Below are 27,628 nucleotides of genomic sequence, written 5' to 3' on the forward strand. Positions count from 1 at the left end.
CATCTGTCTCTGCTTCTCACCAACTCCTTTTGGCCACATGCCACTCTAGGGCATATGGATGGATAAGCCAGTGAAGAGGAACATTACCTGAAGTATTCTTTTCCCAGTACTCTTTTTGTGCTTCCTCAAGGTAACTGAGACTCACCTCTCCCGCTCCTCATAAACACGATGCTGAATCTGAACTAACTCCAAGTTTGGGGCAGTTCAGGATAGAGGAGAAGCAGCTACAGTGCAGGCAGTGCAAGACAAGAGAACCTTTGTTTTAGGAGAGATAACTGTGGAAAAAGCGGAGGAACAAATTCATCAACATCTACTGTCTGGCATGTGAAACTGGATATTGCTTCAAGTAAGAGTGGTGCAACTGGGCTGCTGAAAACAATCACTAGAAGACAGAGGAATGCCCTGTATCTAGGTGGATATGGATGTTCAGATCCCAAAACGTGGCTCAAGACCATCTAAGTACAGAGTACAAACACAGTAACAGCTATGCCAGTTTGTGCAGCTTTAAATGACAGCTGAATCCCAGAAATTTCAGGAGTTCAGAGCAGACCCTACGCACTGCACAACTTTCCCTGGTGGGGCTTTCCTCCTACTCACCCCCAGGCCTTTAACCACCTTGCAAATGTAAAGCTGAGCCCTAGACACAGGGAGAACTCCCTACCAACCCCATCCTCTCCATGCAGCCTTCCAACATCTCCTCACACCTTCTTTTCCCCTCTTGGCTCATTTGCTGCCTGAGTTTGCTCTGTGCCCTCCATATGGCAGTGCCTCCCCTGCCAGGCAGGACACCATGGGGGCTGTGTTACCCCTGGCTGCAGGGCAGTGCTGGGGGCACAGAAACACCCTGGGGTGGGTCTGTAGCTGATCCCTGTCAACTTGCATCACTCCAGCCACTGAGTTATCTGCTACTGCAAACTGTCCTCAGAGAGTCCCTCACGTCATCCTTCTGCCAGCTGCCAGCCACAGGACAGCTCCTGTTCACTGCTGCAACACACAGCCAGACCTGGAACCCTCTTGTTAAATGACAGAGCTGGTCCAAGCTATTCCATGGCTTGGACTAAACCAACACATCCCTTTTGTTATTCCTTCTAAGCTCAGTCCTGTGTTTCTCTGCATATGTTAAACCAGGGGGTGAAGAGAAAGATTAATACAGTGTCTGTACTGGATTTTTTACTCTCTCAGTCTGTGCTGAGCAAAGGGAGGAGGCAGATGCTTAACCCTCAGCAGGAACACATCACTGAAATCAGCTTGGCAACCTCCTCTTCCTTGCCAACGTTCCTGTGAAGATCCTGCAGGCAATCTGCACAGAGCAGGCTCTGGCTCACCTGCAGTCACTTGCATCTGCGAGATCAGCTGCTTGGTGGCATCTCATCACTGTGAAGGGCTGGAGCTGCTTCATCTCAGCTCCTGCTGGGTTCTGAGGTCAGCAGAAGTTGTGAGTCTCTGCTACATGGGGAAGCACTGCGAGTAGCAGGGTCTCACAGCCTCTGCTCAGATGAGAATGCAGCTGGAGATGTAAGACAGGAGCCCCTGCCTATTACCAGAGACAGGATTTTGCTTGCATGAAAGGCAGACACTCCTCCTTCCCATCTCCTACTTAGCTAGGAACCATATTCTCCTCTTAAGCAGTGCTTATACCTAAGCCTTTCACTGCCTGCTAGTGATATTCATAGCTGGATCCACACAGCTCAGCTTTGTGCTCCTCTCTGTGCTGAACCCCACTGAGCATTAACCACCTTGTACAGGGCTGAGGGCAGCCTGTGGAAAGCATCTTACATATCATGGATACTATTGCCAAGAGAAGAAACAGAGTGAGGACCAAAATCAGCCTTCAGGATTTCAATCAGTGCACAGAAGACAACAAATGCAAATCAATTTTTGCACTCTAGAAAGCTTTTCTTTGCTGCCAAAAAGCTTTATGGAGGCTTCTATGGGGCGGGGGCAGGGAGTATTTCAGAAACAAGAGGTACAGTGCCCCATGATTTTTTCTTCAAGAGGAAAACAGTGCTTTAAGATATTTCTTTGTATTTCTGAGCCCAGGCACACCTGCCTTTTATTGATCTACTGTACAACTGGAAGGGAGCCAACACACTCCCACAGAGCAAGACCCCACAGCACAGCACGATGCTCCATCAAACACTGGCCACCTACCCATTGTCATGTATCCTCTGGTTGTCACTAGCCCAGATCAATCCCATGCTGTTCAGCACATTTTAGGAACTCAGGCTAATAAATCATTTAAGTGCCTCTCACTTCACAGATGGTAAGTGCAGTTCAATGAAGGTAATTATAAAAAAAATTACTTCTGGAGCAAAAAAATCAAAACATGGGAATATCTGTCTAATAGAAAAGGCCTGCAAAGAGATTTGGGAGTTCTAATAATTCTGAGGAGCAGGTTAAAGGTCTCAGAGTCTGACAGTAGGTTTTCCCTCTGATTGACTGAATCGATCCTGTCCTCATGTAACAGCTCTGGGCCCCTGTATCTACCAGATTTCAGGTCCTGGAAACAGTGTTGAGAAAAAAAATACACTTGGTTTCCTCTCACTATAATGTGGTTGTTTTTTCCTTTGTGCAAATGTAATATCCATCACTAAGAAGACAAGATGATGGGGAGGTGCAGGTCCTGCAGGGAGCAGGGAACATACTAAAGCAAGACCCAAACTCCAGTAACAGTGGTAGATTCAAAGGGGACTCCCAAATTCCATCTGACTTTTGTTCCTGGGTTTTGACATGACATGTTGTGGTTGTGCCATTTCAACCCATTGTTTACACTGATCTTTCTAACATGACAGAATAAAACTCCTTAGTTCTTCGATTATACATATAAAGGGAAGATGCCCTTCTCAGCCAGCATCACTGAAGATATATTTACAGTGGTCAAACCACTCTCTTCAGCTGAGAGGCCACAGCAAGTGAAGCCACTTTTGTCTATCCATGTCTCCTAGTTCCAGCTTCAGATCTAAGCACAGAGATGGGCTCTGTTACCTTTTCCAGCCCTCTCTATGCAGCGAAGCCAGTTCTGACAAACTTAGGGTTGTTACAGAACCAGTGCTCCCAATACTGCTGAGATATAAAACCAAATATTAAATTGTTGGATTTTTTTTATATACATAGCATGGTAAGAAATAATTCAGCAACAGGCAAAATCCCTCCAGAGTTCAAAGCAAATTCAAAACAAAGACTCAATCAGTTTACCATTTTCCTTCTTTCTTTTTTCACCTCAGTGAAAGACGAATTCATGTCCTTCAAGCAGTTTACAAAGTTCATCTTCTTATTCCACTTACTTTGCATTAAATCGTACACCCAGTTTTAACAAACAAACTAATTTCAAAAAAACCCACACAAGTCCTTCACAAAAAGCTTCACATACAGCTTCATACAAAGCTTTCAGAGTAAGGGGTGTTCACCTGTCCCTTTTACTACCTAGTAAGTTGTGATCTCCATCATCATTTAAAGACATTATGTTGACTACCCCAAGGGTAAAACTTTGTTTACAAAGCACCAGTTGAGCATAAGTGGCTCTGTCTCCTCCTTACAGAGCTCAGAACAAGTAACATTTCTTTGATTGCAGTTACGATTTGAAGAGCGTGACATTTAGTGATGCATTCTGAGTGACCTTAAATCATTATGTAAAGTAAGATGTAAAAGCCAAATGTGAGATATGATTCCAGGAACTGTTAAGAGATTAGAGATATGAATAAGTAAATCTGTTGAATAGCTTCCTTGGACCTTAGAATTTCAGCTGGCTCTCAACAGCAGCCAAAACAAAGGCCTTTTGATTGTGCAGAGTGCTAAGAGCAGCATGACATGAAATGCAGCCACAAAAAAGAGTTAAAGTGAGGACAGTTTTGGTGAAATTTGTCGCTGTGCTGAAGGCAGGAAGGACAATCTCTATACCCAAGACCTTGGAACTGCTACTGTTTTTACACACTCCTGGAGACTCAAGAGATCTTACCTAAGATCCATCCCTGGCATTTGAGGATTCATCCCAACTGAACCAATAAGGCTTTGAGAATTATCTATTAGGAGTTAGCATAAATTCTGTGATTTCACAAGTGTCTGAAGTTTTCACTGAAGTCATCAATTAAAGCAGTGCATAAACTAGGTAGCCCTGAACTCTCACTCCCTCTCCCACTTCAACAACAACTTCCATTTAATTAGCACCTCATCAGGCTGAGACATCTCAAGGGGCTTTATGAAAGCTGTCCAGTCTTATAATCTGCAGTGCCAAGGCAACAAACAAAATCAAGAAAGAAAAAAATACAAGAAAAGCCTCCATTTAGATTTGCAGAACAAAAGGGTAGCAAAGCACAAAACAGGATGGATTCTCAGCAGGCAAATATCAGGGACTGGGCTCTGTTCTCCATCTGCTGATACTCCACTACACCAAGTCCAGGAAAAGTTTCTCCTTTTACCTAAGTAATGTTTCATATTCACATTTCTACACATTAGGATTTTTTTTTTAAAGAACCTAAGAAAGAAAATATGGAAACAAAGTTTTGACATTGCTGACTGATAACTCCTTACTCCCCTCTGAACCGAGCTCCAGAAGATTCCGTGTGTCAGCACTATGATAAGTGAGGCTGATACTGGAGATGACACTCTTCAAACGAAAAATTAAAAACTCATCCAATATGGATTTCTCCTGATGATCCAGAGGGACACTAAAGGGCACACAACACTCTTCACAAAGCATGGGGGACAACGCTGCTGTCCAAACCATACTCTGAACAGCAGGGCTTTATGTCCTGTATCCCATAAAACAGGTGCTGGTTTCCTTTAAAGCACTATTAACATCACTACTCTGGGTCATGGGGCACACCCTGATGTTCCTACTCAGATTCTGTTCAGGTGAAACATCCAGTAAACACTGAGGATTTCCCCTTGCCCTTACCTGATTCATTATCCTACTAAAACCCCCATTTCTGGAGGCTATTGCAGCCAGAACATGTTCAAGCACTGCCTTCAGCAGGAAGGCAGCTGAAGCTGAAAGACCACAAGATATTAGAACTAAGGTTTAAATTGAGGAGTACACTCAAGCTTGTCAGTTGTGCCAAACTGTTATTAGAAACACTGATAAGGAAATAAATAGATACTTTTAAAAATCACATTTCAAATGCCTTCTCTCATAAAATTCTTTGCTAGGCATTGACCTTACTGAATTTTATTATATGTTGCATCCAGCTACATTAATAAAAGTGATGTCTAATGTATTAAATTCATGTCAAAAGAAATGATAACTTTAAGAAAATCTTTTCTAAGGGGAAAATGCAATTTTAATGACATCAAAGCATAGATTCATAAGAAGAACATGCGCTCTGGTTTGATGACAAGAAGATAATCAAGAGCTCAGGCATCTTCCTGATGTACAACAATGAAGCAAATAAATTATACATTTAAAAAAAAAAAAAAAAAAGAAAAAAACCAACAACCCAAAGGAGGACTAAGATTAGAAAATTAAAATCACAGTCTAATCTCAGTATTATTTCTGAATAGTCAGGGTTAGTGAGCACACGTTACTGGAAAAGATTCCAAGGCAACAGGGAGAGAACAGTTAAAAATCAATTAGTAAGAATCGTTCTGCTTTAAATATACAAAGTATGCACAAAATGAAACAATGTCATAAAGAAAAAAAAATTAAAAGACCACAGCAAGTTATAGTTTCAACAGAGCTTCACTGATATCAGAACTGTGTTTTTAAACACAGATTTCTCCTCTCTTCAAGGATAATATTCAAGAGCTCACGGTTTGTGGCTGTAGAAAAAAAATCATCCTTGAACACCTTTTCACATTATTCCCTTTTCTCCCTCTTGGCTTCTGTGATGCCACTAAACCCAGGATGTACTTCAGTTCAGAAAGATCTACTGGCCTGTCAACTTTCAAAATATCCATCAAGCCATTTTTGTAACACATTGGGGCGAGGAAAGGGGAAACCAGATTTGAAGGTCTTGTCAAAGCTCATAGTAATTTATGACGTGAATGCAAAGTGCCTCTGACAGCAAGAAACTGCTTGCCATGAAACCACTTTGCAGTGAAATAAATACTACAAACTAAACTGGGATGCCAAACTTCTTGGCACATCCTGCCAGGGCCTGTGCAATCCACTGCCCTCTTTGGTCCCTGATTTTGGCTGCCTCTGACAGAAGATTGTGAGAATCCTGACTCTGAGGAGCTTATCGATGTTAATCAGTGGAACACTCTCAAGGAAAGGCAAAGCCATCTTCACTTTTCACCCTTTACTAAAAGCACACCCCATCCTGCCTTATTTAAGCACTGCTCAGGTTACCACAGCACACAGAAGAACCAACAACAGAAATTCTGTTGAGTTTGGTACCACACACATCATGAGATAGGGGAGGTGTAAAGGCTTGAGAAATCATCCTCTAATTTCACCAGATGACACAGGAATTCTTTCTGTCCCTCATTTCAGGGTCAAGAACTAAGAGTGCTCGATTTCTGGCAAAGGTGGGAGTTGAGACAAGCCTTCCAAGTGCCTTAGTTATAATTTGAATTAAGTAGGACTAAAACATCACACATAGCAACAAATATTAGCAAGTAAATAAAGCCTACAGATATAGATAAAGTAGAACTGGCTAAAAATTTCCCATGTTGGATGTGGAAGAGTTCTGTGGAGATTTGGGGTTTAATAAAAGAAAGCTTTAATAGAAATGTCCTTTTCCTGGGGAAAAAAAAAAAAGATGGTGTGGATAACATCACAAATAAATAGCTTCTAGCTCTGATAAATAGCCAGTCACAACACTACATTTGGCAAAGCCTCTGCAGAGAACACATTACTTTATTACTGTTGTTATTTCTACAGAAATAGGTTTGTATCAGCACTGTCATGGAGCAGCCTAATCTTGCCCCAGATTTTTGGGTCAGAAATGAATGTATAGTACAGATGCCCCAGCAAGGATTGTTGGGCAAGTCAGGGAAGCAAAGCAGTGGAAACACAAGGCTGTGATGCAAGGAGAGGGCACTTCAAAACAGGCAAATACAACCCAACATGGAGGGAACAACCAAGCAGCTCAGAGCCAGACTGGTGAGATAACGTGAGTAGTGGGCTCTGAAGAAGCAGAGACTCTGAAAAGGACAGCTGAATACAGTGTTTTGGGAACTTAGACCTCACAGAGCTTCTAATAATTGGCAATGAGCTCCTACTAATTGGCAATCATTTCAGCACAGTGTTCAGAGTACGCAGAATAAATGAGACAGACGATGTGTTTTCCTGTCTTACCCCAAGACTGAAGGATGGTTGAGGAAACTGAAACACCTCCATGCCTGGTGAAGTGGAAAAGGGGTTACAACAGCTGCTGTAACTCCATACAAGTATTACCCAGCCAGCACTGAAAAGAATTCAGAAGAAGAGTCAAGATTAGGTGCCTCACAGAGCAGCCTAAATCACCAACCTGTGGATTGTCCCCAAACACAACTGAGACTGGAAAAGAATTCAGCTGTGAGGAAAAAAAGTCAGAAATTCCTTTTGTAAGCCCAGTGGCATGGGGCTGATTAGAATTGCAGGCAGCAGTTTGGGGCATTGTTTGTTCATGTTTTGTCCCTAAATCTGAAAACTGCAATAACATTTCATACTCCCAAAGAAGATTCAGAAGCAGAGAAAAGATAGTCAGGGTGATCCATACAATGACCTTTTATTCCTTATCTCTCTCTCATTTAATCAGGGAAGGTTATTAATGGAAACAACCCCAGGTTTTATTGGCCCTTAATGCCAGGGTTGCTTTTCAAAATTATTCAAGAGATGTCATCTTATTCAGCTAAGTGAGACTAACTTCCCATGCTAGTAGTAAAGCTAAAAAATTGTCTTTGCCATGAAAACTTCAAGTTTTAAATAGTGAACATTACTTTAGGCTATGCCTTTATTTTCAAGTTTCAGCTATTTATCTTTTTAATTGTGCCAGAATTCAATTTTTAAACTGAGTTCGATCGGGTTTGGATTATTTTATGTATTTGTCAGCCCAAGGTCAGAGTTTGGATGAGTGCCTTATTAGTTTAAGGGTTTTAACAAGTAGCATAGGAGCTGGGGATTCCATTAGTAGCAGACAAGCCAGAGTCTTTTAATACTTAGGATGTTTTTTGGGATCCAAATGTGTTTTGGTTGCTATGGAATGAAGTCTCCCGTAGAAAAAAAAACACCCTGGGGCACTAAGTCCACATTCTGGGGATGTGCTGGCAGCAGAAAAATAACATTGTGCCAGTTGTAGGCTTTTGCATTTTTACAGTGTTTTGTGTGCAAAGGGATGGAACCAAGATAAATGGTTGCAGATGGCTGAAACCAGAGTTCAGAAAACAAACTGAGTTTACCTTGTGCATTGCACATCCACACTGCAGATGTTCCTTGGTTAGCAGGGCCTGCTGAAACAATTCTAAAGGATTGCTTGTAAAACTGGCTCAGGGATGAAACCTGCTAAGGCCATCAGTATATCCCAATTTAAAAAACATCATCAGCTCCAGCTCATTTTCAAGGCTTTGTGACCATGATGTAATTGGAGCTTTTGCCTTCATCTTCCTTTGGGTTGTCTCTGTTTCCTAAAACACTGATGAAGAATAACCTAGTGAGGGTTATCCCTCATCACCAACACAGGACTCTTCAGAACACAAAGGCAGACATGCAGATATTAGAGGGGACATCCTTAGAATTAAAACCCACAAGAAGAGGATCCGGATTCTAATCCCACCTTTTCTCCAATGATGACAATTCTTGTCAGAAAGGGGTCTAACAGAATAGGAAAAGATTCAGAGAGACAGTATGGAAAACCTGTATGAGGAGGGCTCCTACAGACTCTTTAGGACTTCAGCTTCAAAAAGAGACTACACAGAATTTATTTTAGGAGTCTATAAAATCACGAGTGGTCTGGAGGGGTGGGAGAGAAATGGACTGTTCCCATCTCTTCCAATATAAGAGTGAGATAAAGCCCATGAAAAGTACATTCAAACAGGCAAAAGGAAGTTGTTCTTCAAGTAACGGACAACAAACGTGTGGAACCCCACTAAGGGCATTATGAACACAAAGAATTTATGGGACTTCAAGGGAGGCTGGGCCAGGATTGGGAAGAGAGATCCAGTCCAGAGATTCTGAATTTATCCACCTCTTTCAGTGACTCGAGATCTAGTGCCTGCCAGGGCATTTTTCCCAGTATGTAGCATATCACCTGACTCCAAATAGTTTTCCTTATTCTCACTATTATGTGGTACCTCTGTCTCCTGACTGCCCAAAATGCCAGAGCCTGTGGTTATCAAGGACAGGGATCAGATAAAGATGGCTCTTCTTCTCAGTTTTGCCTCTTATGCCTGTAATGTAAGAAGAGGTCACATACTGATACAATAACTAAGGATTTCAAAGGGGATTTCAGCAACTTTGAGAGTAGTAGTATTCAAGCACGAGAAGGAGGCTTAAGCAAAACAAAAACTACCTGGGAGACAAGTTAGTTCTTCTCTGAGATTATGAGCTCCTTGAAGGGTAGTTAGAAACTAGGCCTACAGAAATGCTTCACAACAGAAGTGCATGGGGGAAGCATGTTTATGTAGCAACACACAAATTTTAGGGAGAAGGAATTCTGAAGTCCCATAAAGTATTGCTTGTTTCTAATAAGAGGTCTTATTTAACTAGCTAGAAGGTAATTCAGTTACAGGGAAAAAAAAATAAAAAGAAAGTAAAATTCTCCACTAAACTTAAGATTTATCCCTGTAAATTCAGAAGGCAGAAACTGTGGGGTTCATAATTCTGCACATACATAAAGTCAAAGCCAACACTCCCAGGGTATTTTCATGTACAAGAGTTCACGACCAAAATGGAGCATAACCTGGTACTGTTCATCACTGAGAGACTCCAGTCAGGTTATTCAAGGCTTCCTACAATAAGATTAATAACAAGGGACACACTGAGCCTGGAGCAAAACAGCATCTAGGTCAGGGCAGGATAACTTCCACTCTATCACAATGGCTTCATGAACTTCCGAAGAGCTCAAGTAGATGCAGAGAGGTACTGAATAACTCAAAGTTGTCAACAGTTACTCAACACAGCATGTATTTAGGAATTCAAAAGGGCATTTTCATTATGGAACTCAGGGGAAATGGCTTATTGTTCACTTCAAGAGGAACACTGTGCACTCATTGGAAGGTACCTTTTGCTGCACAGAATTTCTCAGTAATGTAGTGACAGAGAGAGGATGTTTAGTGTAAATCACGTAGGGGCAAAAAAATGTTCTTGCACTAAAGAGACAACAGTAGATTTTGGAATATCATATTTGCCCCAATTCATGCTCGGTGGGGCACGAAGTCCATTGACCTTCCTGTCAAAGCAACACGTGCCTCAAGTTTCAGAACAAAACAAATTACCCTTAACATATGTTGTGTTACACAAAACAAAAAGAGAAAAAAAAAAGAGAGGCAGGACCAAGAAACAATGGCAGACAGAAGAGATAGAGATACTTCAGTATGAGCAACTTTTTCCAAAGATCAGCAATCTCACTAAACAGATATTCACCCACAGCATTTGCTTCCGTAACCTCCTGTGACAGCAAGTTCCTGTGCTGCGTGAAAAAGTGTTTCTTTTTTGCTGCCCCATGTTCACTGCCATTGATTTCATTGACTGACCCTTTTAAATCAGTCAGTGCAAATACATAAAGGGCATCTGATAGGGTTCCAGAGTGACATAACTGGACATAATATAGCCTAGTGTGACAAGCTGCTGAAGTTTGAAGAAGATATTCCCAGTTCCAGACAGATACCAAGGGTGAACTGAGACAATCTCAGGTCCTTTGTTCAGACCTGTGTGATGTGGCACCACCTCACCAACTTCTCTCCCGCTGCTGTCCTTCACTAACTTCCAGGTGGAAGTTACTTGTGGTTTCTGGGCTGGGAATTAAACTAGACAAAACTCCCCAATTTTAACATCCCAGCAAGAAAAGGGAACCCTATCTCTTGCCTACTCATTTGTAACTTACATTACAGGAATAAAAGTAGATACTTAAATCCGAAATTGTCCTTCATCCTTATTCTTTTCCACAGGAAAATCTTTCCCACCACCCAAGCCTTCCTACTGCTATTCCCAAAGTGTAAAGAGGAAATGAACACAGGATGTTACATTTGCCCTGCAGGTGCCCAGCTGAGCTGGAATCTGTTCCTGTCCATCTGCTCAGGTTTTCTGCTGTATGTGACACATAAAGGTAGAAGAGTAAGAACTATCTACTGTTATTTTAACTGTAAGAAGGCTGGTTGAGATCACCTGGAGTGAAAGGTATCAGGCTTTTAGGAACCTATGCAGACAAACACAGTAATTCTACAAGACCAGTTTTGCATATGGAAACTCAGAGTGGGATTCATTACATCCCAATAGCATTCCTCTTTTCTCTTCCTAGGGCTCACCAAAGAAGCTCTAACTTGCTCCTACTTTTAAGGTTCTGGCAGGGTAGCTTCCTCAAAACACTTTTTCTCCGTTAAAATTTCCATTGGTGTGATGGATGTTTCTTGCATTCAGTGAAAAACCCCTATTTTGAATGTCAGGTGCCTCACTGCCTTCCAGGAAGGCACACAGAGGGGCATTTTTGGGGTATCCAGGTGTTCTTGAACTTGGCTTCTGTGACCCTCTTTGAGCCTTGGACTTCTCAACCAGCTGCATGATTGATGCTCCTTGTCCTGGCAGAGCTGATTCAAAGTCTCTCCAGAGCCTCTGTCAGATCTACAAATCTTTGTTGTGCAAGATCATCCTTCCAAACAAATCCAGTTCCAGATACATTGGTAAAATCTGGTAGATAACACAGACATCCCTTCCAAAATGAACTGACCAAATTTTTATCTGTGTTATTTTTTCCCTTTCCTGTGCTATCCATCACCTCCAGTTCCATGCACCAAAAGCCACAAAGCCATACATCTGTCTCCAGAATTACAATTCTGCACATTTGGAACACTGAAAACCACATCTTAAACTTTAACAAAGGCTCTAGAAAATAAAATGCTAGAGGACTATTCGTGATGATTGGTCACATGTCCCTGCAGCAGCTCCCTCTCCATTTCTGCTTGGCTTATGATCACCTAAACAATGGCATGACCAAAACCTGGCACAGAGTCACAGCACCAGGTAGACATTTCCATAAGTACATCAGTACCCCAGGTACTGCTTTCACGGTTTAAAGGGACTTTTGAAGGCCAAGGATTTTTCCTGGCTGGCCAAAGTATATTTTATTTAAATTTAAATAGTAAAAATTATGATTCTGTTGCCATGTGCTTTGCATGGTTATAACTCCTGGGTTTTTTACTTGCAACTTGAAGAGATAACACATACTGAGTTTATTTTAAACGGTTTCCTATTCAACCCCCCTAATCCACAGTATCCAGTACTGAGGTTAAATTCTCCCCTTCAGAATAAACAAGCCTTGAAGCTCTCATTTCTCTCTGACTTATCTCTGATCTGTTTGAAAAAACCTGACCAGATCCTTCTTTTCGTCTCACAAAAATTCACGCCAAGAGAAGTAACATCATCACAACCTGTCAACACTTAGAGGCTAAACAAAGAAAGGAACAGATCAAGAAAACAGGGATGAAAAGCTTTTGTGCCCCTCTTCCCAAACTAATATTCCCAAAATGTGTTTGGCAAGAGGGGGGAGGGCCCATTGTTTGAGCTAACACATCAGCCCATGTGATTATTTAACTAACTATCTCCATCCCCAGACATATCAAACGGAAGGCAATGCCAGCTGAAAGTATTATGTAGCCTTCAGTGATGTGAAACATCTAAGCTCCAAGGCATACGGTTTGGCTGGAGACTCCAGCTGGCACTGGTAGTTTTATTGTGCTGTGAAAAACATTAAAGTCCTCAGATGCCCTGCTGATCATGGGATCTGAGAAACTTTCCCTTCCCCGCCTGACATGTGCTCACACTGCAATTAACACACTCCTCCCTCTCTTTTCCCTCTCTGCAGATGAACACACACACACACACACACACACGTGCACTGCCAAAGTTATTTTGTCCTGGAATGCTTGTGCTGGGAGTCCCTGCTCTGTTGTGGTTGGGAGGGGGGAGCTTTGTCCAAGTGCTAAAAAAATCTGGTACCTCAACTTTCACTTGAAGGTGGCTGCAGCACATGTAGAGACCATTAAGGGTTGTGTTTTGCTTCCTAACTTTTCACACGTTTTCCTCCCTTTATGACATGTTTATTGGCCTAGAAGGGCGAGGAGGGGTAACAGAGGAAACCAAAGTTCTCCGTTCAGCTCTGACTCAACTATTGTACACCTCAGCCTCATTTAAGGGCAAGTTGCACTGGGCATGGTGGGTAGGCAGTGTGAGCAACTGGAACCATTAATCCCTGTTCACATCTGATTTTCGGCAAAATCTAAGCCAGTGGGCCCAGGGTAGTTAAATGTGCAGCTTGGGCAATTAAAAAAAAAAAAAGGTTACAGATGAGTATAACTGGGTCTGAAAACAAATCTGCAAGGGGTTTTGGAGACTAGTGCCTTGAGGATTAGAGCTTATTTGTGGAGCTTTAACAGGAAACTGCTAATTATGACACCTGCACAACTTTCCTTGAATTAGGCCCTGGGGATGCATTGCCTTGCCTATAGATGTTGGCCAAGGCCTCAGGCTCTTAATCCACAGCCATCACCTAAAGTGAGAACAGAACAGCCACAGGGCATTTGCAATGTTATTTAAGAAAGGGTATTGCACCGTTTAAACTGGATTTTTCCTTCCAACACAAACTACTTGAGTTTTGAATACTCTTCCAAGGAGTTTTACCCTTCAGGCTCTTGTGAAATCAGCAGGCTGATCCATTAAAATGGCTCCCACTTGAAGTGAATATGTATGCAGCACCACAAAAGTGTTGGCAAAACAGTTTGGAACGACAGGAATCAAAGCAAATAAACTAATGGATATGATTGTAAAACAAGGGAAATTCACACAGAACCAGCATATCACAGACTCTCCATTCCAGTTTAAAATGGACATGTGTTTCTCAAGCCTTGCCTCGGTCCTGTAGCTGAGATGAATACTAATTTCCAGACTTTAACAAATACAATTTTAGAAGCATTTTCTAGAGCTGCTCTGCTTGCACAGTCCATGCTTTACAGTGCACAGCGTTCACCATGTGAAGACAAAAGCCAGGAATTTGTTCAAGAAAGCTCAACTTGAGGGTTTAAGACTTGAGGGTTTAAGTCAGGCAGTGGTTTACACAAGATGAACTTGCAAAAATCAGACAGGCTTGCATGTCTCACAAAATTAAGGTTCTAAAAACTGCATGACCAGCCATGTCCTGAGTTTTGGGAACAATCTGCCATGATTTCTACAGGCTCTTCTACACTGCCCACTGGTTTTGTGGCAATGAAGCCAGTGCCAAACAGGCTGGTGTGTCTACACAGCATGATCAGCACCTCCTGAGCTGAGCCAGTGTGTTAACCCTCCTCCTCCTCAGCAATTATCAGCCCTTTAGCCTGTGTGTGGATCTGGGTCACAGCAACAGGCTGACACAGCTCTATGATCCTGGTCCAGTGCTACACTGGATATATCTGCATGGTGCTTTATACCCTGAAAATACATACTGAAACCACCAGCATGGAGCATGTGATAGAGGAGATGGCTGCAGTGATACAGGAGATGGCTGCACTAGGAATCCAGTCCACCCACAGCATCGAGAAAGCCTCCTGCACAATTCTCCAGCAAGTTTCCTCCTGAAGTGCAACACACACAGACAGAAGCTATCCTGATGGCAAATAATGACTAGGACATTTTCTGCTTTGAAGTCAAGCTGGTCAGTGGCAAGGACCACTGACACTGCCCTCACCCTGGTGGCTGTAACAGCCACTCTGGAAGCCTCTCTCAAAGCAGGCTCTCATTTTATTGACAGAAACATGCCCAAGGTAATAACTGATCCCTAGGTCTTACACGGTGTTTCTGATCAGCAGACTGTGAAGTTGTCTCCAAAAATAACCTGTCAGTGCCATGCTCAGACAGCAAAGTCCAAGCCAGAACCAAACCTCTCATCTCTGAAGGTCCTGACACTCCCATGTAACATCACAGTGTGCCTCACTCTCTGACTTGTGGATTTGCTGCAAGTCTGCTCTGACCTTACTGAAAGAGCAATATTCAAACAATGATGAAGCACTGCAGCATTTTTTTCTTCTGGGGGCAGCCAGGGTTGACAAGAGGGTGGCAGGACAAGGTTAAGCAATGCATTCATAAGAAAGCACTCACGGGCTTATTTCCTTCCCTCTATCAATGACTTTTTCCAAATGTCTGAGCTCCTTTTTGTCTCAAACTGCTTAAGACATGGGAGTGTTCCAAGTAATAATAAACTCCTCGTCTTTAATTTATAACTCCTAAAATTGACAGAAGCCCATAACACTTTTTCAAGCCTGAAAAGGTGGTGGAGACGCATATTGTGTTCTCAGCACAAGAACTTCTGTGGCTGCAAGGAGAGAGAGCTGCCAATGCGCCTGCAGAAATAGCAGCAGTATTTTATTTATCCCCGTAAAGCTCGGCCAGTCTATTCTGCACAAGGGAGCAGATTTACCAGGAGGAGAGGGAAGTGCAGCCTCCATCCCTTTTAACATTGTTCAGCGTGGAGCCCATCCCAGCCCTGGGCTGTGAGCCTTCCCAGTGTTTCCAACTCTACAGCAGGAGCACTGGGAAGGGATGCTACATCAGATGCCCTGAACCCTCCTGCTCGAGTTTTGGGACTATCTCAAACCATGACAACAGCCCAGAGCCTGTGTCTCCTCTCCTCCCCAGCTTTCCTATGGCTAAATCTGGGAACCAAACATCAGTCAATCCCATTGCACCCTCTTGTCCTTCCAAAGGCTTCTGCACATCTATTGGAGCAGAGGCATGGGAAGCAGGGGTTTAGGATAGGGGGGGAAATGCATCCACCAAACCCTCCATCTGCAGCCCAAAGGAACAACGTTTTTGGGCAGGAAAGGGAGAGGGAATGTGGTGCACACAGCAATACAAAAAGAAGGTTTTGTGCCAGGCTCATCAGTGTGGCAGGGTAATAAGGTCAATGTGAAAACAACTGGAAGGCACATTCCCCAGTAAACATGTGCTGAGTGAAAACGGCCCGACCTTATGTTGTAGAATCCAAACCCATTGAGTCAATTGCCAGAAAACATGACATGACCTTTCAGATTCAGTGAGCATCAGTTCCAAGAGCAGGCTGCCGTGCTCTTTTCCATTTCACTGCTGCCCCCGGAGGGCCTCAAGTCACCTGAAATAATAGCTCGGGCTCAAAATCTGCACTCCTTTAATGAAAAAAAAAAATACACATGGCATCAAGTCTGACCCTGGTGGCAGATTTTTTTTATATGCTTACCTCAATTTCTTTAAACTTAACAACTGTGCTTTGTTTTGCTTGCTTTTTTTTTCTTAATTTATTTTTTTAAACCTTCCCAGAGCTCAGGTTTTCCCACTGACAACCCATTTTTGGGAATGGAGGAAACTTCTTGGTTTTGTGAATGAGGAAAATAATTAATAGCTAATGAGGTGCTTCTTCCAACCCACAGCCTTCCCTCCCCAAACAAGTAAAGAAAAAACTATTCCAGCTGGAACATATTCTCTTCACTTTCTAGACTGAGAAACACATAAAGACGTATTTTCGCCCACAAACCTTCAGAATCTTATTTTAATCCTCAGAACTCAAGCTGCCCATGAGAGGAGTAAAGCTGTGCAATGTTCCAAGCACCAGCAAGATGAGAGTTTGTGATATTAAGTGCAATTCAAACTGTACTTTCCCTCCCACTGAATTGCTTTCCCTGCTAAATCCTGATTAAAATTTTTCTCCCCTTTTACTGTCTCCCTGACAGACTGATGGGGCTGAGATCTGAAATCAATTCAGCTTTTAGGTGAAATATTTATTTTGGGGGCCAAACAAGAAGTTTTTTTGGATACTATTCAGATTTTTCCCCTCCTCTGTCAAAATAAATAAATAAATAAATAAATAAATAAAAGCAGAAAGGAGAGGCAAGGATCCCAACCGTCTGGAAATTGTATTTATTTTGACTTGAGCTCTGCCAACCTGCAGTATACAAATACTCAGTCAAAACTGCCTCCCATCTGTGTTTATTGTGGAGGAATAGCAACATCCAATGGCCAGTTCAATGCAGGTTAATTGCAGGCGTGTATTGAATTCCCTGGAGAGCCAAGTACACAGTTAGCTCCCCTGGTGTAATCTCTTTCTGTTCCATGAAGGAAATCAAAAAGAGGAAGAACAACAATGCCAACCCACAGCAGAGCTTGATGCCTCTCTGCACAGAGGGGGGGATCTGCAGGGAACAATAAGAGTCTATTAAATTCTTTCATTGGCACCGGAGAAGTAAAATGAACATAAATTAATCAGCCACAAAAGATGGGACAAGTGTTGGTGCAACTCTATTGAAGTTGGTGGAGTTGTGGAAAGGATAAATTTAACCCAGGATCTTGCAATGTCTGCATTGAAAACTGGCTTGTTGAAAAAATGGGGCATTCTCAGAAAAGAAAAAAGGAGTGGGAGAGGCTCCCTGAGAAATGCCACCCTTTAATATCCCTGAACACTCATATTTTCACCATATTGACATTTGCCATCTTATTTCCTTGCATTTATAAAGCCATTTAGCCAACATTTTCAAAAGCACTGAGACGCTGTGGGCATCAAAATTTGAGTTTGAAAGACCCAGACTGACAACAGCTGCACTGAAAATGAGTGCCCTGCAGAGGTGAGTCAGGCTGGGCAGGACCAGGCACAGATGTCGTGGTGCATTTTTGGATGAAGGAGAGGGGCAGCCTCTGGTCCATGGGAACCAGAGCAAACACACCAGTTCTGGAGAAGGAGCAGGGAAAAGGGATCTCCAGATTTGTTACAGTCACAGCCTGGAAAATCCATATCAAAAAGGCACACAAAAGTTCAGGGCCCTCAGGTCAACTTTAGCCTCCTCCTAACAGCTGACGTTCTATACTATGCATCACATGTAGCCTAAGAAGAGCCACAAAATACTTTTTAAAAAAAGGGAAGAAAAACATGCTGTTTGTGGTGTACCCAAAGGACAGAAAAACTCTGGGTGGTGCCAGAAGGGGAGCAGAGTTCCCAAGGCCTCTCCAGTGAATGTCTTTGTATATGCACACTTCCAGGCCCCACAACACGATGGGGGTGAGCATCTCTCTCAAAGCACCAAATCAGATTTAGAGCTTTAAGACTAGAACCAGATTCTCCTCACCAGGTGGGGTGAAGAGAAAGGGAAGGAGGCACTCAAGGTTGACTGCAGTATCACACACAACAGAGGAAAGGCACTGCCTTGGCACATCTTCCCCATGAACACAAGCACATCCAGCCCTGGAAGGCAGCAGGACCAGGGCTAGTCAGCCAGGACAGAGAGAGCTCCAGGGCAGAGTCCTGGATGAGATGAGAACAATACTTCAGGTGCAGAGTAAATTGGTACCACAAACAGCCACATTATTTTCTTGACATCCCCTTTTGCTCTGGGAGTAGGAATACACTTTAGCCTTAAAATACCTACTTCCCACCTCTCTAGCGAGTCCCATGGCTGGCACAGAGCCCTGACACAAGTGTGACCCCCCCCCCCCCCACCGAAGGAAAAGCTACACCAGCTCCAGAGGGGCTTAATGGGGCAGTCGGTGCTCGCTGCCTCCCCCCCGTGTGTGCTCAGAATTTCAGCCTCTGAACTGTCAGCCTTGGGGGGGGTTAATGCAGTTTTCTCCTTCCTTTCCACATTGCCAGTGGCGATGTCCTTCTCACAGACCCATATTCTTAGGGGCATTTTCAGCTCTTCCTCCCTCTTCTCCCAGACGTCAAAGCTCCCATTAAATCCGCCTGCCCAATTTATAATGCTGAAGCCTTTCAGCCAAGGCTCACTCATCTCACGCCTCATCTCACTGAAGCTTTCTCCCCTCCAGGCTTCTGCCCTCATCCCCTCCAGTCCATTTATCCAGAGTCACCTACCTTCTCTGCCATCCTCAGATCCTTCTGCTTCCCAGCCAATGTTCATCACATCAAAGCTTATTGTTTTCACATTCAGCACCTTGCACAACTTCTTTTTTTTTTCTCTCTCTCCACTTCCCCCTATTTTCCCTTTCATCCTGGCCCTCCTCAGCTCTCCCAGGAGACAATTTGTTCATGACTTTCTTCCAGTCTCATACCAGAGTTTCTTGTATATGCCAGAAACCTGATCAGGCTACAGTGCTCTACCAGGTCAGATCCATATCTCATATGTCTATGAGTAAGTTTAGTTCTTCCTCACTTTGAAACATTAAAATAACCATTACCACCATGAAAAATAAAATTAATGCTACACTATTCTGCTTCCTTCAGTTACATCCCAGCCTTGTGCTCACAGTGGCTTTAGGTGACAAGTTGTTCTTCTCAGGCCTCACACCTTCTGGGCCTAACATTAGGGCTATACATGATACTATGTATTAACCACCCCCTGAAAATCTCCCTGAAATCTGCTTCCTCTTACATGTCACCCAAAGCTATTCTAGTTCCCTATTTTGAAAAAATACCTAAACATATATTTCCATAATACAGCACTTAAAATGAAATATTTGCAAGGATTCTTAAAAAGCACGAGCCGGTATGGCTTTGTTGATATCCGTGAAGGATAACTGGCTTTATTAAAACGTGTTGAGTAACATCAGATGGCAAGTTGGCCCCACAACTGAACATTTGAATAGACTCAACTCACTGATTCCGAGTTTAATTCAAAAGGCACCACTGCACCCTTGGGATTTTACGTTGCCAAATCTCCTTCAGAAACTGAAGAGTACGAGCACGTTTCTCTTCACACCGATTTCTCAGCTCAGAACAAGCTCTGGGCAGAGGCTCCACATATGCTGTTGTTCAAACTGCTGAGCATTTCAGCCTCAAGCTGACACCCATGGCCGTGACCCACGGTGCCCTCATTTACCTCTTGAATTAAAACGGAGCACAGCAACGTATTTCCTGTCTCACTCCTTGGGTAGTCTCTCACACAAGGCTTCAGACTGCAAAGTTCATCATTAAACGCAGATTTTCACCCCCAGGAAGTTCCAGAGGCCCAGAGAAAGATGCTACAAGCCTGAGATCCTACAGTGGATTCAATTACAGCATGCAAGGGACATTTAAACAAGCTTCCCTGGGATAAATGAGAGAAAAGAGCCAGCACGCTCAGCATGAGTAAAATAAAAAGCAATCTTCAGCTGGTGCTAGCCATGCATATTTTGAAAACCATCCCCTTCAGCCATTACCAACAAAAAGTCAGCAAAAACTTATTTTAGAATCTGAAAAGACAGAAATTTAAAGCATTTGGCGGCACAATCTGTTACTTAGGGACAAGCTCATTAAAAATGCAGCACTATTTACTGAAGGCAAAATGCAGACATGCACTTTTGCATGTAAAGCAAGCACTTATGGAGTGATTGGAACACCTTTCCTCCTGATTGGAATGGGAAGGAGAGCTGGTTAATTGTTGTGATGGATGGCTCTCTGAATGAAGGTAATAATTGGAGAAGCCAGTCCAAAACCTCACACAAACCCAAAAGACCAATGAGTAAGAGACTGGATTCAACCAGAAATGAGCCATAGGGAGTTAAAAGAAGCTTAGGAAGAGCTACGGAATCATCCCTGGGCTGCAGGTACACTGGGGGAGAGCAAGGGTGAACTCAGGGAGCAGCCTGAGCTGATAACTCTGTGTCTTTGGGATGAGAAAGGAGAAGAGGGATGAGGGAACTGAGTTGCAAAGGCAAACGTCAAATGCAGAAGTAGGAGCAGGGGAACCAGAAATCAGGAGAAGCAACACGGTGGGAAGATGAGACTCAGGGAGAACATTGTGATTGTCAACCCAAACCAGAGGGAAAGGAGGGAGGAAGGACCCAGAGCAGAGGAAGTTCACTATCCTCCTTTTCCCACTGAAATGATTCCTTTTTCCTGGCTGGCCCCTGCAGATCTCAGTTAAAGCTTATTGGGAAAACTCAGCTGATTGAGCCAGTGACTGATCTCGCCATGGATTTACACTGCCATGAATCTCTGACTGAAATCAAGTAGTTACTCCTCACCTTGACAGATCAGGAGCAAGCCCTTGGGAGCAAAAGGTGCTATAAGGGCATGAAGCATTTTCTTAAAACACAAAGACCCTGAGCACAAAAAAACACTTGAAGCTCACAGCTATGAATTCCATTGCTATATGAAACCATATATGAGCCATTCCTATGATATATTCCTGATATATTCCTCAAGACAATATATTAGACACATTGCATATGCTCTGTAAAACATCTGAAATTAAATAAAATAACCACTAAAATAATCATTACCAGGCTAACACTCTCTGAACCTTCCCAGGTCTTTTATATGACGGTTTTAATCTCTGGTCTTCAGAGCCCTGGGTATCCACAGCTTCCTTGGAAACACAGCTATGAAATTTAACTTGGAAAAAAAAACAACAACAACAACAACAAAAACCAAAGAAAGCAGGAGAGCTGTCAAAAGGCTTGAACTCGAGGGTTCCTGTCCAAGAAGAAAAAGCGGACAATTGGCATATTAAAAAGGGTTAAAACTTTGAGAGGTTTGCAAAATGATTATACCAGGCTGCTACAACTCCATGGCAACAGTGTATTTCCTCACGTGGAAAAGAAGGAGGGGTAGAAGACAGTTTCCCAGTAAAATAATATCTTTTTCTGGTCAAAGAATTTATTATGCCAGATCTCCACCATCCCATGTGATTCAGAAGAATGCACATCATTCCAAACTGCTCTGGCTTCCCCAAAAACATCTCCAGAAAAAGGAGATGTGCAACCCCAAGACCTGACCCACTTGGCTACTAAACACTGCTCCCAAGCTTCCAAACTGGCAGCTTCAGAAGCATCTTCTCTATTGGACAACTGGAAACATATACTGAGATTAATTAATTCAACATTAGGCTAAGACAAAGTAGAGATTTATAAAGAAGTCAGTCTCTTCCAGATTGTTTGTTTTGCTCCTTTGAATTTTCCCAATCTGGCAAATAAACAAACAAAAAAATGTTTCCTCTGTATCAATATTTGATGTAATAAATAATTAGAATGATTTTTTTAAAAGATAATCCAAAAAGCTCTTATTTCTATATCTTTGCTTTTTGTCTTACCCTCCACTCCCTGTTCTGCTCCCTTTATATAAAAAATAACATTACATTAAATTTTTTTAAAAAGTGTTTAACACAGACTGCATGGAAAGTGAATGGAAAGGAAATAAAAGAATCAGTATTCCTGGTGAATAATTTGGCTAGAGGAAAAAGACAGATACAGATCAGATTCTTTTGATATGTTAAAAGCATCCCAAAATGCCTACGCTCTGGATGCTTTTACACAAATTATCTTTCATCATAAAAGTACAAAATACATATAATGGACAGCTCATCTCTCTCCAATGAATATGTAGCCACGAGCTGATAAGATAATAGACTAAACAGTGACCTGTCACAGACTTGACAATCATGAAAGTAGAGTTTAAAAAGTTGGTTCTCACATCTCAGGCATTTAATGGGCAGACACTAAGATCTGCTTCCAATCTTCAAATTCTTTTCATACTGTTCTGCCTTAATAAGCACAGGCATAACCCTCAAAACTGGTTGTATTTGAAGAAAGACACTGTTTGTACATATACTTCTCCTACAACCTCAGCTCCCAGGAACTAACTCCTTCCCACTTAACCTTAGAATGACTTCAGTGCCACGTAGTTGCTCCGAAACAGATTAAAAATCTCTTTATTGAGTGGAGCAGCCCAATTTGCTTTATAGTCTAATCTCAAGAGGCACCTGAGGCACCAGTTGAAGGATAGGCTCCTAATAAACAATAATTATTATTTTTGCAATGTGCAAAGCAGCTGAACTGTTGAGAACAGAGTCTCAGACCTGGAAATTCTTTGCTGGTGGCCTTCTCTGAGTGCCCCATCTCACCATGGCACCCAAGCCTGCTCTCTTCTCAGTGCCCACGAGAGCCAAGCTCATCTCCTTCCCCCACCACTTCTTCCAAGGCAGCAAAGACAATGTATTTTTGGCCTTAATAATTAACCTAAGAGGCACCTTTGCTCACGAACATGCACTGCACATATCTGCTACTTTTCCCCCCTACACTGCATCTGACAGCCCAACTGTCCTTCCCTTTTCTCAGTATCTCCCTTTGGAAGAGTTCACCCATGGATAGAAAATCCTCTCCTCTGTACACAAAAGAGCAGGTGGATTTGTTTGAACTGGGCAGGACTCATTATGGATTGCTTTTACACAGCTCACCCTCCTGCAAGATGCCTCATTAGCATTGCCTAGTTATTGGTAATTATTGTATTTTAAATCAACAGCCAGCCTGAAAAGAAACAGTATGTGGTGCTCAGACCTCAGAAATGATGGCCTGGGTTCTTACTGCAGTCCTACAACAGTCCCACTGTGGGATCTCTGGAAAGTCACTGACCCCCACTATCACTACTCTAAACCCTGCTAAACAGGAAGATTAGCTGAAAAAAATGATGTTATTAATGTAGCCCTAGCAGCAGTCTCATACAGGCACCACCATCTCTTCTGATTAAATTAATAGAAGCTCAGCTCTTCAAAGGAATTTAGGGGCTTATTTTCACTATAAAAGCCAAAAGTCCAGGAAAGTAAGTACACTTGAACACCTCCTGGGGGAACAGAACCTGCATCTCTCAAGGCTTTTCTTTTTCTCCCAAGTTCACATCAATACGGCTTGTGGGGCACCTAACACTCATTAAAACCAATATTTATTGATTGATTTAGGCACTTTTACAGTCACAGAAGAGCTTTCCATTCTTCCTTAGTACTATGTAGACAGAGCAGCAGCTTTTAGATGACAAAAATGCAAAAGCTGCAAGCACTCAGGATGAAGGCAGGCCAGTGCATACAGGTATTACAGTGTGAAGTGGTGAGTTCCTCCCTGAGGAACAGGCTCATGTATATGGCAGATATCTCACTTTTATTTAACCTGAATATAGTTTTTCTTATTCTCCCACACTCAGAGCAGGCTCTGAGTATCAACTGTTTTCATTCTGCAAAGTCAGTCGAGCACTTGTGGTTTTCCCTTCAGGAGGCTGTGATGAGAAAAGGGGTTGCCTTTATTTTTTCCTGTTTATTGTACTCAGGAGTTATCACAGTGTGATTCCAAATCTCTCCCCTTTGGGTTAAGAAAAACAGCATGTGATTCATCTAGGCAGTGTTAGGAAAAAACACTCTGGGAGTGCAAAACCAAGGTTTTAATTATTTTGGGGCAAGTAATCAGAAAGCACAATACACCTGAAACCACCTTTTAGCAGCCTTCTGGAATATATAAGAACTTGGTCAAGCTTGGGCTGCCTGGGAGCCAGGTGAGAGCTTACAGGATCACACCATGGCTTGTTAAGACACTTTCACAAAGGCTTTTTGATTTCACTTGCACCAGCAGCCTCATGCTGAAAGGTTAGACTTGCAATCAAAGAGAATCTATGAGCTCAATGCACCATGAGCCATTTCTTAGTCACAGAAGGAAAAAGACAAAGATTTTCCCCCAGAACCAGTGGGGTATCATTCAGCATAGAATGGGAACCTGAATACAGCATTAATAAGAGTATCAGGTACATTGATCTATAGTTGGTGGGTTTGTGGAGCTCTGTGAAGCCCAAACCCAAGAGAAATGAAAAGGCAGACAAAGGGATGAAGCTGTGGTCTTTCTACACCTGAATATACAGAGGTATATTCACCCTTGGGAACCAGTTTCTTTGAAGGACAGAAGATTTTCTTGATGCTGTGCAAGAAATTAGCAGCGAGGCAGGAGCTGGCTTTGTGTCTCCATGACTGTACCTGGTGTTGCCCATTCCTATCACACAGCTGTGGCAGGGGCCACTTCCCTGCTGCTCTCCATTTCAGGGGCATGATTCCAGCCAAACAATCTCTCTGCCTTAACTCAGCCTCTACAGATGATTTAATGCAATCCAAACTGGAAATTATGACAGGAAAGTCCAGTCTAGAAATGCATCACCTTTCTTTATAATGGTGCTAGGCAGTCTGGACAGTTCCACCGGTGACTGGTAACCTCTGGTGGTTTAAAAGGATGGAGGTCTAATGGTAGGTACTTTGGAACTCATTCTCTCTGTTTTTCTGCCAGACCCTCAATTGCAGAGCTTCCTGTAAGCACTGAAATGCTAATCTTTCCCATTGCATCCATGTGGGCAGGGATGGGGATGTGGAACCTACGTGTTTTGCCACAGGGTTAATTATGGTGGCTTATGCATCACTGTACTGTCATGAAAGCAGGCTGATACTTCATATTTCACACTGTACAATTCCACCATTGTCAAACATCAAATCCCCAAAACATAACCCAGCCCTGTAAATAAAGGGAATTAAATGATGTAATACATGGAGTACAAGCAATGCCCAAGAAAGGATAAGGAAAAGCCTAAGGGGCACAATCTTCCCTTGAGGCCTGAAACCCACACTAAGCAGCAACCCAAAGTGGTCACTCAGAGAAAGAACAGAGAAGCACATCAGGCCTGGAGTGCTGCTTCTTCCACCTTCCAGCTCCTGGCAATCTGCCATGAGGGGATTTCCTGAGCCAGAGGTTGCATCTGCATCAGTGTGTTTAACAGCCCCTGCTGGACCTATTTTCCATGAATTTGTCTAATTGCTTCTTGAATCCATATCTGTCAGCAATAAGTTCCACAACTGAATTATGCCCTGTGTGAAAAAGCACTTCTATTTGTTCTGGTCTAAAGTAGCTGCCTTAAAATTCCCTTCACTGCCCCTTTACTCCTACATTGTAACAGGGAATAGTCATTTCCAGTTCATTTTTCCCATGCCATTTATGACTTTACACACACCTGTATTACTTGTCTCTCTTCCAAACTGAACTGCTCTGTTTTATTTAATCCTCTCAGAAAGTAATTTTAGAACTCTGCACATCCTCGTTGCCCTCCTCTGTATCTTCTCTTTTTCTATCATGTCCTTTTTGGGAGAAGATGACCAGCACTTTGTGCTCCTTCAAGACATGGGTGGATCAGAACTTTGCAAGCTGCATAAGGCCATTTTCTATTTTGTTGTTAACTTACAGGAAATAGTCACACTGGCCACATACCTGTAGGATTAATCCCAGAACTGCATTCTACATACAAAGGATGGGTAGGGAATACAAATGACAGAAATCATACAGATAAGAGTAAACATTTCTGGTTTAGTAAAGTGCTAAAGTGCAATTCATAGGGAAAAATCCATTATGAGCAATTAATAATTGCTCCAAAGCTCCATTTCTGCCTCAGGAAATCCTGAGCCCCTGCTAACTTCTGCCAGAGGAATGCACCACGGATTAGTACATAGTTTTATCCTTCTCAGAAGCTCTGAGTTGACCACTGTTGATAACAGATAAAGGAAGAGATAAATTTTTGGTTTCACATACCATCCTGCCTGTCTATGTGTTACAATTTCAGTGACTTTAATCACAGTTCCATCCCATAGAGCCCACTCCTTTCAAACCCAGGCTTGAGGCAGCTGCAATTTGAATTCATTTCATTCTAAGGTGGCACAAAAAGATCCAGATTTTGTGCACTGTGGCCAAATACAGTTCATGTTTGCTACAGAATTACATTATCATTGCATCTAAATGTTCTCAGCCACCTCTTCCATACCCAGCATTATCTGTCCTCCCCACCCCTTATCTCCAGTACCCTCAGACTCTGTATCTGTACTTTGGAGAGCACTTGCAAACAGATTCTGAATTATTTTTTAGAACAGGTTAGCTAAAATGCATTGAATATCTATGTGAACTCATTCAGAATTAAAGCAGGCCTAATTCAATTTAACTTACTTCACTTCCAAAGTGAATTAAGTAAATGTAATTGAAGCTACTTAAATTCTGATTAAGAGTCTTGACATCTGCTGCAAGTGAAGCTCTATTATCCACAGGGAGTTAATTCACCACCATAAGTGTGGAAACACAACCAACTGCATAGCAGGAAAGCTGGAGAAAAAGGAAATGGTTAGTCCCTGAATTGCAATAATCACCACAGTGTATTTATGCTAAATGCCTATTTAATTTGGGGAGGCAACATTCTTGCATGACAAAAAAGGGAAATAGACTTACCTCACTTAGAAGAACAATTCTATAAAATTTTCCAGTAACTTCTTTTTTTTTTCATTTTTGTAACAGAATTATAATTGTGTCAGAATTCCAGAGAAGCTGGTTAAGGAAAAAAGAGATGAACTTTCATCACAAGAAGTGCAACAGCAATCAAATTTTCTTTGCTAACTCATTGTTGTGCAAGTATCCATCTTTATGTGGGAATAGTAAAAATGGCTTAGAAAATTACCTCAGTTTTACACGGTACATCACAGAAAACCTCTCTATGCCCCACTGTGCTTGTCTTCTCCCTATCAATTTGATGTTTAATGCATTTGTTGTCACCTGATGGCAGAATCACAGAAACCTCAAGCTCTTGCTGCCTTGACACTGAACCTGTTTCAGGCCACATCTATGGATAACTCTGCTGCTATTGACAGTGACAGAGAGGCATGTGGGTGTCCTGTTTCTTCATGATCTGCTTTTACTATCTCTCAAGAGTCCTGCTATTTGAAAAAAATCAAGGTTTATTACACTTTGTGCAATATTCAGTTCATCCCATGCCATCATTATGCTGATTTTTTGTGT

General features: G+C 42.5%; 1 long non-coding RNA gene across 1 annotated transcript in view; it reads right to left on the minus strand.

The window, feature by feature from the left end:
- LOC135421014 (uncharacterized) overlaps window positions 1-27,628 on the minus strand; it is a 151,454-nt gene that overhangs the window by 113,708 nt on the left and 10,118 nt on the right. The gene's annotated exons all lie outside the window — the stretch shown is intronic.

Source organism: Pseudopipra pipra, chromosome 12 (assembly GCF_036250125.1).
Source record: "Pseudopipra pipra isolate bDixPip1 chromosome 12, bDixPip1.hap1, whole genome shotgun sequence".
Classification (NCBI taxonomy): Eukaryota; Metazoa; Chordata; class Aves; order Passeriformes; family Pipridae; genus Pseudopipra; species Pseudopipra pipra.